Source organism: Rattus rattus, chromosome 6 (genome assembly GCF_011064425.1).
Source record: "Rattus rattus isolate New Zealand chromosome 6, Rrattus_CSIRO_v1, whole genome shotgun sequence".
Classification (NCBI taxonomy): Eukaryota; Metazoa; Chordata; class Mammalia; order Rodentia; family Muridae; genus Rattus; species Rattus rattus.
The window spans coordinates 103,606,282-103,630,432 of record NC_046159.1 but is presented as its reverse complement, the minus strand read 5'-3'; the positions used below and the strand labels follow the sequence as shown (position 1 = coordinate 103,630,432).

Sequence of the window (24,151 nt, the reverse complement as noted above, 5' to 3'; positions counted from 1 at the left end):
GTAGGCACTGAGACACCAGTGTGTGCATGGAGAACTAGTAATTTGACAGCAGTTATGCTCATCTCTCTGCGTTTCCTCTGAATTCTGAGCCTGGGCAGCAGCAGGCATGGGGTATTTGCCAATTTGATTTTTTTTTTTTTTTTTGCTAAACTCTACGTGTAAATGAAGCACACTATTGAACTGGCATGCACAGAGTTGCCTCCAGCCAAGGTTTTCTTATTTTTGTCAACCAGTTTGCTGCTCTGGGTGATTAGTAGTCCAGTTGGACCATAAACATTTACTTTTTCTTTTGGCTTGGGGCATGTGACTTCTGTCAGTCAGTGTAAAACAGACATCTTCTCAAAGAACAGTGCTGCTCTGGGACTTGGCAGTTGAGATAACATTCCGGTCCTTCTTTTGTCCCTGCTCTTATTTATAGTCAGAGGAGTAAGGAAGCAGAGCAAAGGTCTTAAGAGGATGGCAAACGTTCTATTGTTTCCTCTCCTTAGAATCAAGACATCTGGAAAGATGCTTGGAGATTTCCGTAGATGCCAAGGGCACTCACAGCTACTAAAGATGCTTGCTTTTGTCTGATAAAAGAATGGATACAAGATAGTGGGAAATATTGATTGGTTAAATCAGGCTTACTTTTAAGCAAGCCTGATGTACACTATGGAAGATAGCTTTGAGGAAACCCATTAGAGCTAACCTTCTAAATTGTGATTTAGGGAGTGTGTGTGTGTGTTTTTTTTTTTTTGTGTGTGTGTGTGTGTAGAGAGAGAGAGAAAGAGAGACAGAGAGAGACGGGGAGAGACAGAGGCTGTTTGTTTTGATATATTTTAAGTAAATAATAATAATTAAATCTTAAATTTAGTTAAAATTTGCAAACCATTTAAAAAGTATGTCTTATGTTTCAAACCTACTCTGTACCTCAAGGGCTATCTTTTCTTCCTGCTGCATTTTTAAGGGAAAAATAACATAAGAAGAAGAGATTCGACAATAGGGAATTTCTCTTGAGATACAGAAAAATATAAAATGAATAGTAAATGTTGGGTATTTGAAAATTAATAGAAAGAGTATTATTATTTATACAATAGTATAAATAAAATACATATCATCGAATCAACAAATAGTAGTCTTATCTGGCTTCCTTTAATAATGCTGTTTTAGAATGAAATGATTATTTAAAAATTAAATTGATATTTTGACTTCTTCCTTTCCAATTTGTATACTTTGACCTCCTTTCATTGTCTGATTGCTCTGGCTATGACTTCGAGTACTGTATTCAATAAGTAGGGAGAGAGTGGGCTGCCTTGTCTAGTACCTGATTGTAGTGGGATTGCTTCAAGTTTTTCTCCATTTAGTTTATGTTAGTTACTGATCTGATGTATATTGCTTTTACTTTGTTTAGGTCTGGGACTTCTACTTCACACAAGTCAGAAGGGCTAAGATCAAAAACTCAAGTGACAACAGATGCTGGGGAGAATGTGGAGAAAGAGAAACACTCCTCCATTGTTGGTGGGATTGCAAGCTGGTACAACTGCTCTGGAAATCAGTCTGGTGGTTCCTCAGAAAACTGGACATTGCACTACTTGAGGACCCAGCTATACCTTTCCTGAGCATATACCCAAAAGATGCTCCAATATACAATAAAGACACATGTTCCACTATTTTCACAGCAGTCTTATTTATAATAGCCAGAAGCTGGAGAGAACCCAGATGCCCTTCTACAAAGGAATGAATTCAGAAAATGTGGTACATCTGCACAATGGAGTACTACACAGCTATCAAAAACAATGACTTCATGAAATTCATAGGCAAATGGATTGAACTGGAAAATATCATCCTGAGTGAGGTAACCCAATCACAGAAAAACACACATGGCATGCACTCACCGATAAGTGGATATTAGCCCAAAAGCTCCAATTACCCAAGATACAATCCACAGACCACAGGAAGCTCAAGGCGAAGGATGACCAAAATGCAGGTGCTTCACTCCTTCTTAAAAGGGGAACAAAAATATTCATAGGAGGGGATATGGAGGCAAAGTTTGAAGCATAGACAGAAGGAACAGCCATTTGGAGCCTACCCCACATGTGCCCCATATATACAGCCGCCAAGACTAGATCAAATTGATGAAGCTAAGCTATATCCGGCTGACAGAAACCGGATATAGATTATCTCCTGAGAGTGACAGCCAGAGCATGTCAAATACAGAGGCAATTGCTAGCTGCAAAACACTGAACTGAGAATCGGACCCCTGTTGGAGGAATTAGAGAAAGGGTTGAAAGAGCTGAAGGGGCTTGCAACCCCATAAGAACAACAATGCCAACCAACCAGAGCTCCCAGGGACTAAACCACTACCCAAAGACTATGCATGAACTGACCCAGGGCTCCCACTACCAGAGGATAGCCTTTTTGGGCACCAATGGAAGGAGAAGCCCTTGGACCTGCCAAGGTTGGATACCCAGTGTAAGAGAATGTTGGGGGAGCAGGAAGCAGGGGTGGATGGGGAGGGGAACACCCTTATAGAAGAAGGGGAGGGGGGGCGGATAGGGAGCTTATGTCTGGGAAACTGGGAAAGGGAATAACATTTGAAATGTAAATTTAAAAATCCAATAAAAAAGGATATAGTTTGAAAAAATACAGAAAGAGTCTGAAACTGAATAAATAATGCTAGATACTCGCAATCTGGAAATGGCAGAAAGTCATTACCACCCTAAACACGAAGAACCAAGGGTAACAACTAAGGCTTCCAGAGTACAAAAACGGCTAGGTTCAAAGAAATTCAGTACCAACAGGGGTAGAGAAATGGGGACTCGGCCCACTTGTACCATAACACCCAAGCGATCTAAAGAAAGAGCAGAAAGGAAGTTTCCCAAATCATCTCACATTCTTGTTGATGACTTTCGATAATTAATTATAAATTTAAAGACAGAGGTTTAGTAAAGTAGAAGTCATAGGTTTTCCTCCAGCATCCTTCATCTCACCAGTCCTAGGTAATGACTAGGTTTCCAGGACCAGACATAATTTCTTTCTTGTTGATCAGGTTTTAAGTCCAATTAGAGAGCTGTTGTTTACCATGAAGGTCTGCATGCCACTACTGTATTCTTGGGGTTATTGTCCTGTCCTGGTCATTAATGTGAGCTTAATGAGGACAGCAATGATAGGCATTATCAAATGAATGGAGGGGAAAGCCAGGAGGCCTCAACCTTACAAAGAAAACCACAGGTAGCTAAGGAATGCTGAGAGCAAGAGAAATAGTCTTTTCCAGGTAGGAGCACACTAATTGGTTATTCAACAGTAAATGTAAACATGCATGCAAGTAGCATACAGACGGGTCAGGCTGCGTTTATGTATTTAGGAAGATATATGTAAATATATATATTTGTATTAATAAAAAGAGAGGTCTTGAATTTGAAAGAGAACAGGAAGATGTATGTAAAAGGAGGGGTTGGGGAAATGATAAAAGTATATTATAATCTCAAAAAACAAAAAGAAATAATAAAGTAGATGGAAGGGGACTTTTATGTAATGAAAATTCTGGAGATTACCTCATCCGTGCAGGAGACAACTGAGAAAATTGAAAAAAGTTATGAGAATAAGGGAGTGGGGCATGAGCAAACAAAATACTCGGCATGCATACAAACATTTTATCTCTTTACTTCCATTATATTTCTCAATTAATAGAACAGATCAGAGTAAAGTTTTGTCTAAATAATTTCCTTAAATACACTGAGCTAGTGAAAATCAGACCACTGCCTTAAACTTATGCTTTTTATTAAATATTCAATGCTAATCACTATGTCATATTGCTAATATGATGATAGTCGCTTGAAACTATCTAAAACAAAATGTCAAAGAAAATCCATAGAATAAAACCAGAATTTATTAGTAATAATTTCAAAGCAAAAATTTAGGGAAATTAGGTAATTTAGGGAAATCAGGGGATTCTGCCCTATTCTCTCTTATTCTTTACTCATCTTGCATATTTTATATCTTATATTCTCAGTGAAAGATCAGAATTCCTATCACATCTACAGCAAATTATTTTTTGCATGCTCAGGGCCTCAGGCATGAATGTTTCTGCAAATTGAATGGAAAGAGCATTGCAACGTTCCAAAAGGTTCACAAGTCAGCATGAATTTACAGCACAGCTTGGCCCCTAGCCTAGGCTGTCAGTTTGGAGTGTGTAAGTGTAAGAGACAAGAGTGGAAATGGATTCTGATTTCATACTTCTATGTTACATGGAAACTGAGAGGGAAACGGTTTCACTATCCTATCACATATATTAATTTCATATTCCATCTGACTGGCAATATCACGAAACTGGACTGTGATCAATGGCAGTGAATAAAACTCCCTTAAACCGAGCAGCAAACATAGTATCCCCTTTACACCTTGGTGCACCGGTGCACCGTTGTGTATTCTGTGTAGAAATATTTTCAATAGAATGCAGAACTTGTCAAACCTACATCTGCAGCTTGAAAGATATGACCTTCCTGGTCCGTAGTACCCTGTCCCATTATGGCATTCCATTATCCAGAGATGACCATCTTATTTAATGTTTTTTCACTGTTAGATAGTAGGAAATTAAGAGGATAGACAGCCAAACGACATCATTAATTATTGTAAGGGGCATTTTATTTGGGACCAGAGAGAAACAGAGACGGGGTACGGAAGCATCCAAAGGTCAGCTCTTGTGAAATGTGTTGTGTTTAGTATTAGGGCTCCTAACAAGGGTAATGGGAAATGCATCACCAAGTAAAGGAGAACTAAGTGAAGGACAAACTACTAAGACTTTAATGGGAGGAGATGTAAAGACACGATTTTTTCAAAGAAAACATTGTGTTTCAAGGCCAAGTAAAAGAAATGTGCCATGGGAGATGGAGAGACTGCTCAGTTGGTAAAGTGCTTGGCATGCAAATGGAAGGACCAGATTCCAATCCCCAGAACTCACATGAAGGCTGGGCTCAGTAGTGTGTGCCTATGACCCACAATGTTGTGGGTGGAGACAGGTATATGCTGAGACTGGCTGCCCAAGCAGTGTAGCCAAAATAGTGAATTTCAGGTCAGAGACTGTGCGTGAAAAAAATAAGATGGAGAAGTGACTGAAGAAATCCATTTCAATATTAATCTCTATCCTTCAATAAACTAACACAGGTGAACATCTCTGCACAACCATGTGCATGCACATATATACAGTACACACACACATGCACACACACACACACTCACATGAACACAGAAGGTGTTGCCACTTGAAAAAGGAAGAGGAAGAAGTCAATGGTGAGAAATGGGAAACAGTGTGTTCCACTTCGAAGAACTTATGAGACCCAAACATGGGGTTAAGGGGTGCTGGATTCCTGTAAGGATACTGATCAGAAATTAGATTTGGTTAAGTATAGATAAACGAAAGTTGAAAGAACATGGAGGTTACCAAAAATAAGAAAAATGGAAGAGAAAAAACTTAACTATGACTTTTAGAGTGTAGTTGGGGGAGACAAGGCAAAGACCTTTCGTATTCCATTCCCTGAAGCTTAGCTTAGGTTTGAAATAGGACGTTCAAATTTTCAAAATTTATGAACAGGTGGTACTTCATTTCCCGATGCCCCTAATATTTCAAGATGCTACAGGTATCTATGATAACACTCCAAGGTAGATCTACAATGTTGCTTTTTATAAATGTTTATTTCTATGCATAATGCACATGAGTTTTTTACACCAGCTCCTCTCTGTTTCAGTGTGTCCACATTTTAAGGTGTCTTTCCCAGATCTATAAAATTTGTATTCAGACATATTTTATTTAATTTCATTGTTGCATAGAGGCCCCTCATGTGGATGTACTTATAACTTATTTATTCACAAATGTTCTTTTTTTTTACAGTATGCCCCAGGCTTTTTATTAAAGTAAGACTGGCACCAAAAGTGCTGTCTCTCAAGATGACTGGAATCACCAGTGAGAGCAGGAGACATTTGGAGTCCAGCCAAGATTTCTACCTTCAGCTGGACAGAGCAAGCACTTTGGAGGGCCCTGTTCTCATCTTTCAATATGACAATAACTGTGTAAATTGCAATTCTAAAGTGAATTTTGACTCATAAACAAGACAAAATAAACATGAAATCTAGAGAAAAGAGCTCCCCTGGGAAATCAGAATCCCAGGATTAGTCTATCTAGGATACATACTGCATCCATTCAGGCCAGCCAAATCTCCAATTGTACTGCTAAAAGTGCTCAAGACTGAGACGCCATAAAATTTCAGGCAACACCCTCCTTTTTACACCCAACATTCAGCTCCTAATAAGCACTGAATGAGGATAGTCTTATTGAACTCTGGGGAAGCTGGGAGCTGGTTTGCTTGATGTGGCTTGTCAAAGAGAAGATTCAAGGCTAAATGAAAAGTCTCACAGCCTAACCAGGAGCACATGTTGACAAAAGCCATTTGGCTGAATATGCCATTCCTTGAGCATAAGATAATATCTAAGTTATGAAGATCATGGTGAGCCAAGGTGAATTATAGTATAAACGGAGTTTATTAGTTCAATACAACTTCTGACAAAATTAACAGAATTTCGACACTTATATCCCAGCATAACAAAGTAGGTATTAATGCATTAGCTTAAAAGTATTTATTTCCAGTATCTACATTCAACATATTAAGACTTTAACAAAAGCCTAAGAGACATAAAAGAACATTGATAAATGCAGCAAGAAGAGACAAAACAATCATCTAAACATGAATATAGTGAGTATTTTAAGTAATTATGGTAAGCATGTTCAAGAGTCTAAGGCAAGAAGGTTAGAGAACATGTAAGTCCATGTGCACAGTTTAATAGAGAAGGTCCGAATAGCCATATAGAGAGGCCGTCCTAAGAGACAGGGATGCTTACCCATTCAGACTTGGGCAGTTCTAGCTGTTAGATAGTAAGTAACCAATGTAATAAAGTAGTCGTCTTTGGAATTCATCCTCCTTGAGCCTTCTTATATCCTAAATTCCAGCTTCCCTTGGCAATATCCAGGTTAATAATAATTTAGCTGAGCCTAGTCAGTCCAGAGGAGTCTGAGAATTAATTGATGAAAGTCACACCATATTGACTATTTATTAACAAGAATAGACAGCCAACATTAGCAATGAAATACAAAAATAGGTTAAGTGGAATGTTAGTACACCTACATATATTTGGTAATTTGATTTTCAACACAGAATTTTAAAAGAGATTTTTTTTCATATATGTGTTACTTATTAGAATGTCTGTATTAATGTGTATTCTTTCTGGCATACACAGAAATAGATGCCTTATGACTGCTAATTAGGATGTAGAAGTAAAATACAACACAGTATCTACATGTATTGAAATAAACTCTATTTCGTTGTAATTATAGAAAAATAGCACTTTCAGAAAGTAACAGGGACATGGCCACCATTACCTTACAGTAGAAATTTATATTAGAGAGGACACATTACCGATTTTGAAAAGTATTTTTATAAATCATAATGAATTAAAATTAACCAGTTCAACATAGAAAATGAAAGCCATAATGTGGGAGGGGGATATTTGTACTTCTCATATGCAACTAGTGGCTTATGCACAGCCCAAGTAGGAACTACGAATAATAGAGAACAGAATAGTTAATAGAAGTGGACAGAAATGTCCTGAACCAAGTGATACTGGCACACTTTCATCTTTACGGACTTGTGGGGACATTTTCTGACACTAAATATGCAAAGAATAAATGGAAGCTGACCCATCCCTATGTGGCAGAACAGTAGCTTGCCCAGGCACAAGAAAGAAGTGTCAGGCATGAGGGCACGTCATGCAAACTCCTTCAATATAGTTATTTTCAGCAAACGCACAAAACACTTCAACTTAAAGGTTCTAATGGTTCAAACCCCAGTCTGCTTATCAAATATGTCTTATGTATCCATTGCTTTCTATGTTATTAACAAATGTCCTGAGAGCAAACACTGAGTATTGACAAACAATTTTACAGATAATTACTCTGGTATTACCACATTTTTTTTCTAGTTTTCATTTGAAAAGTAATTTTATTGATATTGAACTATGATGCAGATAGCTGGTGTATATATATATATATATATATATATATATATATATATACTTACATATATCTCCATCAATTTTCTATTATATATATTTGAAGGTGGGGTTAGGTCTTAGAGGTACTTTGTTAATTTAAATGAAAAAAGCCACTGAAAACATCAACAATTAAATACTCATAAACATTATTTCAAAAAGTTTTACTATAAGTTCTTCGAAGGCTATGAAATCCAAGAAGAAAATTTCAAACACGCATAACACTGTATACAAATGCAGGTCAAAAGACAATTTCCTTGGGTTGACTCTCCACTATAGTATCCAGGGGTTGAGCTCTGGTCATCGGCCTTTTTCAGCATGCTGTTAGAGTCTGAGCAATTTTAACAGCCCTGGCTTTCTCCTGGTAATCCATTCTCCACGACTGAATTTAGAGTAGAGAATGGACGCTTTCTTGTTCTATATTTTTTTCTGTTAAAAATCATTTTTGATACTGTCAACAAATTCTCTCTTGGGAGATTCTGTTCTTTTTCTTTCTTTCTTTTTCTTTTTTCTTTTTTTGTAAAGTTTTAGATCACTTCTATTACCAATACCCTCTACTACTTTTCGAAGTTGATTTCATGCTCTCTTTTACAGAGATGAAATAATGTCACTGTGAAGCAAGTGACAAATGAGCCTGGATTCACCTCTAGTGAGGAATGTTGGAAAAGAAGCCAGGGAGGAGCAGAAAATAAAAGCTTGCTTGTTTGTGACTTCTCCGTCATCTCAAAAATTTTCAAATTAAAGTTCGCTAGGTGTTTTGACCATGATGACTTAAATGAAAAACTGACTGAACTTTAAGAAAACAGTATTAATAGTTTTTTTTTGTTGTCCACTACTCTAGAGCCTGTCTTGGAGTGTAACTTATAGATAAATTTTCAATTTTCATCTATGTGTGTTTATAGACTTGATTTTGACTGAACAAAATATATCATCCATTTGCATTCTCAATTTTCTTTGTATTTTTTAATTTTAATGCTTATTTTGTGTGTATATGCATGTGTGAGTGCTTGTTTGTGCCCACATGTGTCAAGGTATCTGTGTCCCTGTGTAGGTACATGACAGAGAAGAACTTCAGGTGTCCTATTCTATGACTCTGTAATTCTTTGAGTCAAACTTCTCACGGAACCTGAAGCTAGGATATTGGCAAGCAAATCCTTGCCATCTTTATAACCTCACTTAGCATAGCACTAGGGTTACAGGTGCATACCAACACCCCTGTATTTTTTTGTGTATGAGGTGGGATTAGAACTTGGGGCCTCATGTTTGCAAAGCAAGTGCTCTTATCCACTGAGCCATCTCCTAACTCCCATCTCACTTCTTGTAAAGTGTTTGTAATATAATATAGTTCATGTGGATAGTCTACCACTGTAGAGTGCAGAAGTTACTGGCTTTAGGTTATTTACACAGTTGTGCAAATATATCTACCTTTATCTAATTTAAGCACATTTTGTCAGTGCAGAAAGAAACCTTGGATACTTAGCAAGTTAGATACCATCTGTCATTTCACATACCCTGGTTTTTGGCAGATATTCTCTCTCTCTCTCTCTCTCTCTCTCTCTCTCTCTCTCTCTCTCTCTCTCTCTCTCTCTCCTGCCATCGGACTTGGACTTCCTTTGTAGACTCCATCCAACTCATTAATTCCCATAGTATAAGTCCAGAGCTTGTTGTCCTTGGTGTCCTTCTCAACCTGTGCTAACCCAGCTCACCTCTGTGCCTCTGGGGATGGCGAGCGAACATGTTCCATCTCTCTCTGATCCTCTGATCGGTGTCTCTGCTTCATGAGTTCAGTATTGGGTTAGATGAGAGCTCAAGTTTTTATTTCTCATCTCATCTCATCTCATCTCCCTTTATATAAACTTGCACAAGAAATAGATGGTTTATAATCTTTAAATTGCATTCCATTCTTAGTACCGTCATAAAATCTTTTGCAGTCTTCCGTCATGCTAGGGACATGAACCCTTTGTGCCTAGCATACCTGGGATCCATACAGCACCACCTACCAGTCTCTTAGTATCTTACCAGATGGACTGATGAATATCATATGTTTAAATGAGCCTTGTTTTATTTAATAATGGCTTCACAATGTAAGCGTGATGTCAACAGCATCGTGGCATCAAACATAGAACAGCAAGTTGGTTTTAATACCATATGGTAGGGTTGTAGGGTTTATCAGCAAAACCTGGGTGCAGGAACAGTACAAAACTATTAGTCATGCACTTTTGATTTTGTGGTTACCTTGGTAGGACCTTTACTATGAATCTTTAATTATAGAGCATACTATAAATGAGATTATGATCCTTGCTTTTCACAAAGAAATGTAAGTATGAGAGATTAAATTGCCTCTAAAGATTAAACTAGACCCTGCTCCATCTTTGTCCCTGCACTTGGTTGCAGGGTTTTGTTGATAGCTTGGTGTCTTCATCCTTCTACTAGAACTTCTATATCCCCCACTGCTAGGAGTCTCAGCTCCAGTCACCTTCATAAATTCTTGGAGTCTCCCCCATTCCAGGACTCTGGCACGTCTTATAGATTCCCCCTACTCACATCTATTACCATTTATTCTCCCAGAACTCTTCCCACAGTTCTCTTTATACCTGACCCCACTCCACACCCCTCCTGTGTCCCTCCCTATCAACTCTTCTACCCGGTAACCTCCCTCCCTCCACCTACTATGACTATTTCACTTCCTCTTCTGAGGGAGACTGAAGCATCCTTCACTGGGCCTCCTTCCTATTCAGCTTCTTTGAGTCTGTGGATTGTAATGTTGGTATCCTGTAATTTATGGATAATATCCACCTATAACTGAATACATACTATGAATGTCCTTTTGGGTCTGTGTTGCCTCACTCAGGGTGATATTTACTTGTTTTATCTGTTTGCTGCAAGTTTCATGATGTCCTAGTTTTTGATAGCTGAGTAATATTCTATTGTTTAAATGAACAGCAATTCTTTTACCCATTTTTCAGTTGAGGGACATCTGGGTTGCTTCCAGGCTCTGGCTATTATGTATAGCTGGGTCTTAAGGTAGAAATCGCCTCAATTTTCTGAAAAACCACCAAATTGATTTCCATAGTGGTTGTAGAAGTTTGCATTCCCATCAACAATGGAGTAATGTTCTCCTTGCTCTGCCTGTTCATAGCAAAGAGACTGAGAGAATGTCCTACCAATGCCTGGGCAAACTTGAGACCTATCCCATGGGCATGAACCAGTACCTGATGCTATTATTGATACTCTCTCTTATGATTAAAGACAGGAGCCTAGAATAATTGTATTCTGAGAGGATCCACACAGCAGCTGACAGAAACAGATACAAAGACTACAGACAAATATTAGATAGAGCTCAGGGAGTCTTCTGAAAGAGTTGAGGGAAGGATTGAAGGAAGCAGAGGGATAGAATCTCTACAAGAAGATTGAGTCCACTAACCTGGACCCATGGGGGCCTCCAGAGACTGAAACACCAACCCAAAACCACATATGGCCTGGAGCTAGGACTCAGCAGAAGTGCAGTTTGGTTTTCTTTGGGTCCCCAACAATTGGAGAGGGGGCTGTCCCTGATTCTGTTACCTGCCTGTGGCTCCTGCTTCCCTAATAGGACTGCCTTGTCTGAACTCAGTGGGAAAAGATGTGCCTAGCTCTGCAGTGATTCAATGTGCCAGCTTGGGTTGATACCAGGGGACCTCCCCTTCTCAGAGGATAAGGAGAAGGGGAATGGGAGGAGGGACTATGTGAGGGGGAACTGGGAGGAGAAGCGGAACTATGATTGGGATGCAAAGTAAATTAATAAATAAATTAATGGGGCAAAAGGAAAGAAAGAAGGATAAAAATAGATTGAACTAGATTTATCTGGCTCTAGAGCAGATGACCAACTTAATCTATTGGCTAAAATATGGTTTTATTATAACTAAATGAAATGTACTTTCTTTCCTTCTATCATTACTTCAAAAGCAGGCTATCCTCAGTTACTATGGTGTACTCTGTAGGGAATGAAGGCACCCTTTGTTCTGTCTTTCCATCTCTCTGCATGTCCACTGCCAAGCCACACCACATTCCCTCTCTGAGGTTCTCTATCAGAAACGGAGGTACAAGCTTTGCTATCTCTTTCTCTCTATCTCTGCATGCCCAGTGCCACATCATGCCGCATTCACTCTCTCAATGATCAGTTCTTATTTTATAACTTATAGACTTGGGATTTTGAATACCTAGTACACTCTGACAAATGGCTTTACAACACTACATGATGGCATAACTGTGTATTCTTATATGAGGTTATTCAGTTTCTTAACCTAAATAATTTAGAGACTGACTCTATCCAATTTAGTAGAAGATACCTTTACCATATTTTGCAAAACACGACCTTTTAATGGGTTACTTGCCAAAAGCTTGGGAACACTGTATCCATTGTATCACAGAATTAACACTCATCAAAGACATTTTTATACAAATACAAGGCTGACCAGACATGTGAGTATTCACAAAACATTTCAGTGACTATCAAAAACATCTTAAATAGTTCAAGTGTAATCTTGGTCCCTGTAGTAAAAACCCTGTTTGGTTTTGAAGGTTCTGAGTTAAGGCACTGACAACCATGCCCTGCAAAGGTTTTACTTGTTCATAGCAAAGCATGATTCCCTGGGATGCCTCCTTAGAACTCAGCTGATTTTAAACAGTCTAGAAGGTAGAAAGAAAAGAACATGTTTAAAAATATAGTGACACATTTATAGGTTTGTTCAAAAGAAAGTCTAAGAAAATATTTTGTTCATATGGCAACATACAACATTAAATATCTTCTAAGTTTCTGTTCTCAAAGTAATAAAGTAATTTAATTTTTTTCTTTTATAAGTTCCATGTTTCTCAATGACAGTCACAAAAGGTATGGTGTAAATTCAATGAATAATATTCAAAGACATGGTGACTCATGTCCTATAATCCCTACCAAGAGTCTCTAAAAACAATTTTAAAACCATCATTATCATCATGATTACTGTGTGTGTGTGTGTGTGTGTGTATGCGCGCGCACGTACACACACACACACACACACGCATGTATGATACAGTGGTGTGATTGGGAAGGCTAAAGATACCTTCTGGATGTTGGTTCTTTCTTTCCATTGTGTGTTCCATGGATGTAGCTCAGGTAATCAAGCTTGGGTGATAAGTGCCTTTAACTTCTGAGCCATCTCACCAGCTCCCATCGACAAATAAGCAAACGTGCTAACTAACTAACTAACTAACTAACTAACTAATTAACTGAACAATAACTAGGATGTAACCCAGAGTGTTTGCCTAAAATATACAATTTTATACAAAAATTACAAAATGTACAATTATATACAATGTCAGAGGTTCAATTCTTGAATGGTAATTGAGAAAAGAAAGAAAACATTTAGAAGCATAATCACTTCCTTTAGAGCAGGATGTACAAACAGTGTTAGCTTGTATGCACTGACCAAGAAATGATGGAATTTTGCTGGAATATTGAGGGCAGACATACTTCATGGATCAACTGCCAATTTGGTCAACAAGTGAAACCTTTCCTTTCTAAGTGGCAAGGATTCGCCATACAATTGAATCCAAAATTTATGCATTTCAAGAAAACAAGTGGCAAAGATTTTCTATCTTGAAGAAAATGAAGAAAAAGGAATTATAAACAGTAAATGGAAATATAGGGCTAACTCCTGTTGCTTACAAAAGTAGGCTAACAGATGGAAAATATTATGAACCTTGCTAAGTATCAGGCTTGGCATCAGTGACTTTCAAGGAAAGCAGGAGTTGATAAATCCAGAACTCTTAGCATACAACAGGGAAAAGACTACTTCTCATAGGACGTATGTTTTCCAGACCCTGTAATAAGAGAAAAAAACAAAGTTTCGGTAGACGTAGAAAAGGAGCTAAAGTTCAGATAAGAGATGATTTATAAATGACAGCCAGAGCATCCAGGGTCTGAGTTGCCACTTTACAGATGGTGCTTCCTTCAATCTTTCTCTAAATGCCATTTTCCTTGAGTGTTCTTAAAGGTCAGTACAAGTGTCCACTAAAAATATTTATGCTGCTAATGTGAGAATTTACATTTATAGAAAACATGTCAACGGTGGAGTTATTTATCATCATCCAGGTTTCTAGTGGTTCACCGAGGGGGGTGTGGAGGTGACATGTGGAGAGTTTCACTCCATTGGCAGCTCCCAGTGCTGCAGGCTTAGCTCTGAGCAGGAAGATGGTCAGAGTCTATGGAGCTAGCCTTACATTTCCAAACACACGAACTGACAACAGTCACCTGAATGCCACTTTGGAAGGAACATTTTCCCCTTGTTACTATTTAGAACAGAGATAGTTAACAGGAGCCTGCTCTTTCAAGTTCAATCTCATTTCAAGGATGGCAATGGTTCGGAAATCACTGTGAGGGCAAGCCTAAGCTTGTCTGTCTGTGAAGCCCCAGCACAGCTGTGTCCAGGCTGCATTGTCAGACGTTTTGATTTTCAAAGAACCCACAGAGGTAAGATGCGTGTAATCCCTTTTGCATCAGTTCTTCTTAGCGCTCAAGCACAGGGCATGGTTCTTTCCTGCTAGGCAATTAGAATGGCCCTCAGCTTTTCAAAGCAACATATAGTTTTACCTTCATACCCGATTACACAAGGCTCACAGACAGAATCTTCTAAGGAGGTTAAAATGCAGTGAACTCCTTCAAAGTCATGGTAGGGCTTCAGACCAGGTCTCCTACAGGGCAGACAAGAAAAAAAAGTCAGGTAGACAATTTAGCAAAATGATAGAATCAACCCAACAGATACCTCTGCTGTCTCCTACTTGTAATAGAAGTCTCTGTTTCTGGCATCAGCCTCTGTGCTGTCATGCATTATTTTACTTGATCTTTACAATGAGGCAGTGAGGCACACATTTCTTGGCTTCTAAGGCAAAGCATGCAGCTTTCCTTTGTGATCCTTTGTTTCCTTCCATTTCAGTCATTCCCTAAAGGGGCAGGGATCAAAGTTATCCCACCTTATGAAAGAAGTGCCTAGATATACACCAATCAAGTTTCAAGATGCATCCTGGACCCCAGACCTAGATCCCAGGTTCTGCACACAACACAGCAATAGCTGAGTGCTCTCTGCTCACGAGGAGTCTCTAGTGGTGACCAGGACTTGTTTCTCACCAAAGTTGAAAAAAAGAACACCCTTTTTTTTTAACGTCCTTTTGCTGCTAGAGAATGGAGTTTTGATTTTAATTTTATGCTTTTTATGATCAAAATGTTATATTGAGTTGACATTCAGTTGGTGAGGTAGGTAGGGATGAAACAGGCTTGGCTCAGATATAAAAAAGAGAGCGCGTTTTTCAAGTTTGAGCATGCTAAGTGAACCACAGTGGCTTCAAGTGCTTCAAGGACTTTGTGGGCAGTGGATTTGGCTTTAGGTTCTGGTCAAACATCATAATCCCAGCATCATTGCCTATAGTCGTGCAGCCTTAACATCATCACCATTGCAATTTTACACATGAAGAAGCTCAACAGCAGGGAGTTTAAATAACTCTCCCCAGCTCACTGGATGCTAATATACAGTGGAGGGCAGGCTTTGAGCTTGGCATCATCTGACTGCATAGTCTATGCTTACAATGTCTACCCTAAAGTAGTTTTGTTTTTTTAAGTAAAGAGCTCCCCACAATGTATACAAACACCAAGCTAATGGATTAATTGCTGAAGTGAGAAGAGTAAAGATGGAGTAGCCCCTGAGGTGATGATGTGTTTTCATTAAGGAGCTACCTAGTGGTCCATCCTGAAGCACAAGCATTGAGAAGAAGTAAAAATTAATGAAGGCACAAAACAGGAAAGGGGAAAGGCAATCAAATAAAACATAGTATGAGCTTGGTGGGCAGTTTGGGGTCTGACACAATTAGGTTGGTGCCCAGATAGTTCAAACAACAACAATCCAGAGTTGGGGACTCCAGTCATGGGTCCGCACTCCTCAGTTCCTCCCTATTGATCCGTCCCAGCATCTATGGAGCATACAAGCTTCTGTTTTCTTTATTTCTTCACCCAAATGAAAAGGTGAGAAAGACAGAAGAAAAGCATGACTGCTCATAAAATAATACACTTACGAAGGCCGTGAAGTGATGCAAATTTAGAAAACTCAGACCTATTCACTGTGCCTTACTAGCCATACACTCATGGGAATTTTACCCAAAATCAAAGTCCTCTTCTGTATCTCTGCCAATCTGTGAGCCTTTTTTCTGAGTTTTTGGCTTTTAAATGGACATGCTATTAAGTTAAATGGAGAAATGTTTAAGTAAAGAGAGTAATGTAGAAGCTATACAGCCATATATTAATTTGGCTCAAATTCATATATGATAATATATAATAGGGTTTTTTTTAATGTTTGACCCAAATTTCCTGGAACTCTTCAAATGATACATGCTATGACAAACCATGATGATGTAACATCTTTGTATTTAGGTATCTATGAAATATCTGAAGTGTCTCCTGGCAGGCATTTGGTTAAAATATACAGAAATTTTCTGTTTAAATATTCGTCTGTCATGTTTCTCACACCGTTTATATTGCGTTGTATCCTAAGAACCAGTGATGATCAGAAAATACACTCAAATGTAGAGAACTGCACGAGGGAAATGAGTAAAATACTTAGTCTATCTGTCCAGTGCTGGATTGGAGAGTCCGGAGGAATGTATCACATCAGAGATGTGCATTTGGAAAAATATTGTATTTTTATACTTTTAACCTTTTACCAACTTACAGAGAATTTTCCTCTGCCATTGAGTCAAAACTGGAAATTCTATCATTTTCCTCCTCACTCTGGTGTAACACAGATCTTCCTAAAGCGACACTTCACCAGGAAGATCGAAACAGTGATGGAGGGGGATTTGGTTGCCTCTCACTTTTCTTGTCTCATTCCTCAATCACCAGTGACATTGGAAACAGAACGTTCATTTCTGCCTGGAACAGCTATAAAATATCTCTGTGCTCTCTGAGATTGGCAGCTGCATTAATCTTGTTATGCTTCATGCATGTTCCCTTGATGAACTTTTTGTTATAACTCCTGTGAAATGATGTCTTTGATTCCTCAAGTTGCTTTCTACTCCAGGCAATGGGTTTTTAGCAGTCCACTATCTATAGATAATGTTGGTTCTCCCATCATGCCACAGTGGTTTTCCTTGGATCACTTATTGAAGAACTCCAATCTGACTGCATCTACCACAGTAATTGCCATACATAGTCACACAAACTCCGCTGTTCTGTTTTGTGGACACTGGGAGTTTCTTCACTGACAAAGCAGTTCTGTTTCATTAGTATTTACTGACCAATTTTTGTACAACTAGGTTATGTGTTTATGGCACACACTGTCCAATAAAGTCCCCAAATTCCAAGGGAAATCTATGCTTTTGGTTTTGATCAGTTCAAAAGCAGAATGGCACGCAACTTTATTCTTGGTATAGGTATAAATCACAGTACAAGTTGGTTTTGAACAAATTGTTATCACAAAATCCACTCTCTGAGGAATTACCCTTATTTGGAGTTGATTTTGAAACCAGCTCCCAATGCATGTTTATAAAAATACATATTCTCTCATGTGCATTAAAATTTGAGCCTAATGATCTTAGAACATGAAAAAAGGCTCTGCTAGAACTCTACGGAGATATTCATCCAAAATTAGCGACCAAAACCTAGGTCAATAATGCATCAGAATCACATAAAGCCTTGGTACCTGGGAGCGAAGCTTGAGGAGACAGATATTTTAAAAATTAGCTCAAAGTCACACAACTGGGCATTGTTGGAGCTTGATTTGAATTTGGGCATTCTGGATAATGAGTCACAACTTCTAAGCAGTGATCTAAGCAGCCTAAATACTTACACAATTCTTCCTAGCAACATTTTTTCCCTTTACAAACTGAATGTGTATCTGATAATTCTAAGAGACTTTGCTCTTCTGCAAAACAGAAATTTCAGTTTGGGTAAGTTTTATTTTATATTACCAAAAGGAAAATATGCACCAAAATGATGTTCGACTATTTTCTATCAGCACGGGAGACTGCCATGACATGTTCAGACAGTTTATGCTTTTCCTACGAACAGGAACTCTTTTTTTTTTTCTTTTTTTCGGAGCTGGGGACCGAACCCAGGGCCTTGCGCAGGAACTCTTGATAGAGTAATTAAATTTTAATTTAAATGAGGACTCACATTTAAATTTTTGAGTGGTAGTGGTCAACTTTTGTGTTAAGGAGGAAAATAAAGGTTACGGGGGTTGGGGGAGAGAGAGAGAGAGAGAGAGAGAGAGAGAGAGAGAGAGAGAGAGAGAGAAGAGGATCTTAGATGAAAATACTTGATAAAGCGTTCCAACCACAGAAGCCTCTGTAGCTAGGAGCAAGTGTTGAAACACTTGCAAGGAAAGTAACAATCTCAGCATAAAAGCAGACTTCATGAAGTATTTATCACTCTAATTGGTGAATATGTTAGACAGAGGCCTAAAAGTCAATCAGACTAAAGTCTCATGGAATAGCCATCTTTATTCAGAGCATCAAACAATTTATACTCTGAGAGTTAAGAAGCATCACCTGATGTGTACAGACACAAGGACAAGCCACATATGACAAAAACATGGTTTTCCACAGAGGCATGTGAATAACAGCAGCTGAAGTAAACTCACTCTCATCTGCTATACCTGGCACTAGCATGACACACCCTCCAAGAACAATTCCATGCTTTGAAGAAAATGAGGACACAAGACTCTTGTGTTGTTTTCTTGGAGTTTTATCACAAGCACTCATAACTCTCCTTGCATGACTTCATTCTTGAACCATATTCTGACAGGGAAGAAATAGAAATTAGATAACTTCTAGTTGTGCAGATGCGTAGATTTTGTTCACCAGATTAAGGAAAGTTTTCAATGTACTTATGCAATAGTTTAAAATAAAAATACAAATTCTTGAAGAATCAATGATATATTGACTCCTTCACATCATAAATAAAATGGAATTACATATAGACTCATGCTAGTAAATCATTGAATGTGATATAAAATACTGAGAGTTAAGAAAAGGGGAGAGGAGTTATGAATCTTCCAAAGAATGCCTAGTAGACTAATGAAAGCATGTATTTCCTGGTAAGAGATACTCTAAAACAGTAATATAATTCTCTTTCAATTTTGATAAAAAATTAGCATTTCCACACCTACTTAAAATATCCTTGAGTTAACTTGCGCACGCTGCAAAACATTTTGGGCAGCCAACAGAAAGCAGTCTAGATCCTCAAGCATTGCTAATGAAAAGTTATTACCTGACAAAATTTAAAGTAGATCTTAGAAGAAAGAGGGAATCCCAGCATAAAGGACAAGTAAGGAAAATACAGTAAACATTTTGTTTTTTTTTTTACTTTGATGCTGCCATAGGTATTGATAGAATCTATTGCATCACATTATTTCTGTCTTTAAATATATATAAAGGGCTGTCATCCTGTCACTCATTTTGAAATTCACTTCTTTTCACTCAACATTAATTTTTTATCACTTTGTCATTGCAATGGATAAAAAGAAAATGAAACTTGTGGAGTGGCATACATCAATTCAATGAGTAATATTCTTTTAATAAAAATTACTGAAGCAAAAAAAAGCTTAATTTTAAAACTTATTAAAACCTATATAGTCAATGCAAAAGTTTTGTTACTTTTTGTCAATTCGTGTTCCAAAATAGTGAACAGAATCTTTGGAAGTTATAAATGATAGCAGAGAGAAAGAAGAAAGTGACAACTTTATGGTAGAGAAGGTTGATGAAAGCCATTGTGTCAAAATGATGACATTTAGTGCCATCAGTGTTACCTTGTGCATGTTGAGTTCACCCTGATGTGATTGACTGAGACCACATGTATTAGTTTCTTTCCCTAAACCTGTGACTTTATTCTAATTTAGATATGATGTGGGCACTTCTTAAAATATCTTCAATACTGCCAAACTCATTAAAACAAGTCTGAGAAACTATCTGAGATGGGGAGACTGGGGAGGCATAGTGAAAGCCTAGGGTAGTCCCAGATAATATCTGTATCAGTGACTGAAGTAAAAATCTTGGCCTAGAATCAGTTTTCTTTGCAGTAGTGTATGAATGTGAATTTATAATTTGATAGATGTGACAAAATATTGCAATATATTGAGAACATTCAGAAAGAAGTGAAGTGGAAATATCTGGTTTTGTTCGGGACTCAGTTGTGTCATGTGATATTTTTCAGAAACTGTCTTATGAGAGGATGTTTTTGCTGAAGCAGACACAAGGGAGGATGTTTTTCTGGTTTTTCTGGAAGCTGCCTGGAAAAAGGACATGCGATTTGCTAGTGCAGATGCTTGTCAGAACACACGATGTTTGGAAAGAGTATAAATACATCTAACAGACAGTGGACACTGCTGTATAGTATTGGTTTTCCTTGCCTTTTTTTGCTGGTCATTGTTGGGCTTCGCCCATGCTGGTCATCACTGAGATACTTTGTGGTATTGGTTCTTTTTGCCATTCTTTAACTTCCATTTGGCAGAGGGGCAGAGCCTTGGGGTTTCTTCTGGATTAAACTGCTGATTTGTGAATAGTGTTTTCAGGTGGATCGAGCTGCTCCTGCTGATTTCTGTGAACTGACACTGGTATTCTAACAATGCTAATTGGATTCACTCTAAGGAACTATTTCTAAACAGGTCTATAACCTCCTTTACCCTATTAATCTTTTCTTTCCACTGCCTCTTGGTGGGTGGTAGGCTAGAAGGGAGGTTAAAGCATTTAAGTACCCTTATTAAAAGTTGGTTTTGAAAAATATAAGCCTACAAAGAAGCATGGAAAGTTTCATATTATCTTTGCATTTACTGTATAGATCACATAAAACAATAAAAAAGATAACCACTTAAAACATAAGTAAACATATCAATATTGCAGAGTTTAATGTACTGTATTTGAGCGGCAGTAAACATTAAGTATATTATGTAAACATAACATAAGCACAAAAGTTCAGAAGCATGTTTTTTCTTCTTTCTGTTTTGACTGGGCATATATTAGCTAGTTAGCTTCAATCATTTAAATAATTATTCCCTTGGTAGCTGTAGTCACTGGGATGTTTAACACCATGCAGAGGTGCCATAATTTAACTCCATGTGAACTACCTTTGAAGCTTGATTTGAGTTAGGGAATTTCTTTTCCTTCCAGCAAGTGAGTGGCTATTAAACTATTGCCATTTCCTCGTTGTTGAGCTGAACACAAGGACAAAAGCCAATTACTGATTGTGGAGCAGAACAGTAGTGCAGTAGGCCGACAGATGCCTCTCCAGATTCAAGCATGCAGCTGGCATTTACAGAGGACATGGGGGGAGGAATACTCTTCTTAGTCACACAGAAAACTGTGTTTAAAAACTGTAGTGTGAATAACTATCGCTACCAAGAACAAGAAGTCTGATAAAGAATGTGTGAAATCAGCATAACCTCAGGTTTGCAACAGCATGGGTCATGCATTTCAAACATTTGTGGCAAGCCTGGGGACAATGCTAAAGAGAACCCTGAAAATCACATTAGAACAAGGGAAGCATTGGCGACTTCATTCTAACTGCCATGATTTTTGTAGAAAAGAGTAAGTGTTTGAAGCTCATTTATACACATCATGAAAAATGTCACATTGTTCTCATTCAGCTGCTTTCTTACAAGCCTTAACTAGAAAAGATCCTCAAGTGTAACTTCTGACACATGAACGTTGTTGATTTTCCCTCATGTACACAAGGGCCAGAACGGTACCTTACACAACGCTCACATTGAGTCTTCCCATTCAGGTATCTCAGCAATGGCAGACCAGGAAGCTCACAGCAGCAGGGAAGGAATATTCCTGGATATTAATAGGAAAACTTCGGAGGAAGCCTTCATTAGACTACCAGTCTCTGCTGAATTGTTAGCAGAGTACTTATGGTCTCCATGGAGAAGAAGAATCTTTGGGGCCACTGTTTTAATTGAAACCACTCTAACAAACTACTACAATGCAATGTGATGAATCATAGGTATGTAGCTTCATTCAGTCCTGTGCTAGACATTGGTAAGGGATCCACCATGGTTGGGTTCCTGTGAGCACTCTCTTCCTGGCTTGATGATGGCCACCTTCTCCCAGGGTGAGTTCATGCTCATGGGAAGAGATTCTTTAATACACTGCCCTTTTCTCATTCAAGCATATGCTCATCCTGTGAGTTCCTCCCACACCCTCACTGAAGCTTAGTCATTTCCTAAGGACCCATTTCCAAATAAATAATGGCGCCAGAGAAGGGCTTCAACCTATAGATTTAGGGAAATGCCAACTGTCCGAAATAACCACCTGTTGCCAGCTTAAGGTTATTTTTTTTTTTTTTGGTTCTTTTTTTTCGGAACTGGGGACCGAACCCAGGGCCTTGCGCTTAAGGTTATTTTTTTAAAAAAGATTTCTCAGTTTATTTGGAAATACACAGTTACCCTGGTAGACAGCTCTACTTCAGAACTGCCAAGCGACCAACACCCTTACCCAACCAACGCCCAAAATATACCCAGGTGGGTGGGTCCTCGGTAATCAGTGCCTGAGATGCGTCCCAACTGTACAGAAAACAAGGAGTTAGAAGCCAGTGTCCCTGAGACATCTTGCCCCTTTGTAAACATTAACATCCAGGCTACCAGAACCTGGGATCAGTGTGCAAAAATGAGGGTGCCCCACTGCATGCCCAGAGGAGTAAGGACAGTTGACAACCCTAATAGTTAAGTCCTGAGGGTCGATCCCACTGCTGCAGGCTGGACAATGCCTGTGACCGAAACCGGGCCAAGAGTTCACATAAGACAGCATCGGCGGTCTTGTCCATAAGAATTCTCCACACGGGCAATCTCCCGGATGACTCTGATGAAGATGTCCTGAGTTAGCTGGTTATCCCGTGCAGATGACTCCATAAACGTTGCACCCCAGGACTCTGCTGGCTTCTTCCCTTCAGCTGCCTGCACCTCTCTGTCTGCACAGAGATCTGCCTTATTCCCCACAAGCAGCACTGGCAGCCGTGTTTTACCATGGCCTTCGTGTAGCTTTTGGTACAGGTTCTTAACGATTTGGAAGCTGCGCAGGGAGGTAACAAGAATACACAAGCACATAACCATGGACCCCAGTGATGAAGGAATAGGGCAGAATGCTGTACTCATCCTGCCCTGCTGTTTCCACTAGATGTAGGTGGAACTCATCTTTGCCAAGAGTCACTGGCTTGCTGTAAGTACTCTCCACTGTAGGATCGTAGCCTTCCAGGAACTCCCCTTCCACAAATTGATGTGCCAAAGATGTCTTCCCTTTAAGGACCAGAGATTGTTGTAATACAATCATCCACCCATAGTCACACCTTTTGTCCTTTCGGACTGTGGCCAGGACCAAAGAGCATCCCCAAATCAGCTTCCTAGTCTGTGGAGCCCCCCAAGCAGTGCTTTCCCTTGGTCTTTTATTGCCACCATCCTTACATGTAGATTCCACAGCGTTTTAGTTACTCAATGCATTCAGTGATGACTTCCCTCCCCCACCCCAACCCTCCCCCACCCCATCTCACCCTTTGGAAAAGATTCCCCAGGATCTCATTCACTTTGGCCAAGGCCAAGGATCTGCACCACACCTTCAGATACTAATCCCACCCCCACTTCCAAAGTAATGCGGGGGACAACTGGTGCAAGCACAGCCCTATACGCTTTAACCCTTGCGCTCCTCTTCCAGCGCGCCTCTTCTAAGCTTACGGTTCTTAATACAGAAGATTCATATTGCCTTCCTCCTTCATGGACTTTCTTGTCAACTTAGATCCGGGGTTCCTAAACACTTTGTTGACCTTGTCCCAATTTCCACTTCTCACCTTTGATTGTTTCCTGAGCAATTTCCAGGAGTTTTAGTGGTGCCTTGCAAGGAGCAACAGGGAGAAATGAGACTTGCTCCCTTGTTCTCCCTGGAAATTGCCTTTTACTCTGAGGGCCACAGGAAGCTCAACTAAGTGCACTGTGCTGGCATGAGCTCCTTACAATCACTGAAACAGTTCAAGTCCAGTAGTTTCCATGATGTGATCTCAGCCTGCAGATCCAGCTCTAACACCTAGCAA

The 24,151-nt window shown here is 39.1% G+C and overlaps 1 pseudogene; it reads right to left on the bottom strand.

The window, feature by feature from the left end:
* Positions 1-22,865: 22,865 nt before the first annotated feature.
* On the bottom strand, positions 22,866-23,400 carry LOC116904415 (annotated as a pseudogene).
* Between the last annotated feature and the right edge of the window lie 751 nt (positions 23,401-24,151).